This window comes from Apium graveolens, chromosome 4 (genome assembly GCF_009905375.1).
Source record: "Apium graveolens cultivar Ventura chromosome 4, ASM990537v1, whole genome shotgun sequence".
Taxonomy (NCBI): Eukaryota; Viridiplantae; Streptophyta; class Magnoliopsida; order Apiales; family Apiaceae; genus Apium; species Apium graveolens.
Genome location: NC_133650.1, coordinates 276,868,918 through 276,870,554, shown reverse-complemented (window position 1 = coordinate 276,870,554; position 1,637 = coordinate 276,868,918). Strand labels below are relative to the sequence as shown.

Genomic DNA, 1,637 nt, shown 5'->3' with positions numbered 1-1,637 from the left:
TTTTCAGTGTCATGGCTTTACAATGCTCATTCCCAGGCTTTTCAGTGTCGCTAGGGGGAGTTTCATGTGGTCGATTTCTCAGCTCATTAGCTAGCTGTCCAACTTAATTCTCTAAGTTTCTCAATGATGCCGCTTGACTTTGGATGAGTGTATCATTATTAGCCATGTACACTTTTAACATATTTTTAAGAGAAGAAGATTGAGATTCTTGTTGAGGAAACTGTTGTTGAGCTTGTTGAGAGAATCCAGGTGGATTGTTAGGCCTGAAGGCATTTGCTGAGATTTCTAGAAATAGCCCCTTGATTGCTCAAAGAAAAGTTAGGATGTTATCTCCATGAGTGATTGTAAGTGTTTGAATAAGGGCCACCCTTATTTTGATTCCCCACATATAAGACAAATTCAGGATTTGAAGGACAATTATCGTAAGTATGCTCTTCACCACAATACACACATGAAACATTCTTGATGTGATTAACTTGTAAATTCATTAGCTTCCCCATAGATTGCTTGCCTCCCATAGTCAAGATCTTGAGAATATTCTCCATGGATGATATTTGAGCTCGCATTGAGGTCACAACATCGACCTCGTATATTCCGGCCATTTTTTTTCCAGCTTGAGCTCTATTAGTTGTTCACTGATAATTATTTGTTGCAATTGTCTCAAGAATCTCAATATGCCTGATTATAAGACTTAGCCAACAAAGCCCCATTTGCAGATGCATCCACCACCAACTTTTTTTTAGCATTGAGACCATTATAGAATGTCTCCATCTGAATGTAATGAAGAAGACCATGATGTGGACATTTTCTTAGTAATGCCTTAAATCTCTCCCATGCCACATATAAAGATTCATCATCCAGCTACTGAAAATAATTGACCTCATTACGGAGCTATGCATTCTTGGTGGGAGGAAAATACTTTATTAGAAATTTCTCTGCTAAATCATTTCAAGTAGTCACCGAAGATGGTGCAATTGAATTCAACCAATCTCTTGTCATGTCTCTCACAGAATATGGAAACAACTTTAATCTCAGAGCATCATCCGTGACTCCAAAAAGCTTGAAGGAATCACAAACCTCGACAAACAAATGAAGGTGAAGATGAGGATCCTCAGTAGCCATACCATTAAACTGTCTGGTAGTTTGCAACATCTGAAATTTGACTGGCTTTATCTCGAATTGTGTTGCTTGAATAGTTGGTTTGACAATTCCAGAATGTAACTCATTAACACGAGGTTTTTCATACATCCGTATTGCAATATCTCTGTCATCATTAATCATGCCATTCAGTACCAAATCATGGTTATTAACTCGTTCACCCATGACAATAATTGTTTCCTTTACTCTATGTTGCACTTTTCTTCGTGCTTTAAAAGTTCGCTCAATTTCAGGATCAAAGACAACTAATCCTGGGGGTTCTTCATTCATACACAAAGAAACCTGATAAGAAACAATAATCACTCCCATTAGTATAGAAGTAACTAAAACCAAACTGCAAGAAAATTAACTTCACAATTAACAACTAAAATAGTCTCCGGCATCGACGCAAAAAACTTGTTGCATAAAACCTATATGTGCAAGTGTACACAATCGCAAACAAGTAATATAGTAGTAATTCCATTTATCGTACCTGAAGG

The 1,637-nt window shown here is 37.1% G+C and overlaps 1 non-coding gene across 1 annotated transcript; it reads left to right on the top strand.

Annotated features, from left to right (window-relative positions):
- Positions 1 to 787: 787 nt before the first annotated feature.
- On the top strand, positions 788 to 893 carry LOC141722817 (small nucleolar RNA R71). The gene has a single exon (XR_012575817.1). It is a non-coding gene; the product is annotated as a small nucleolar RNA R71 (small nucleolar RNA).
- The last annotated feature ends 744 nt before the right edge of the window (positions 894 to 1,637 follow it).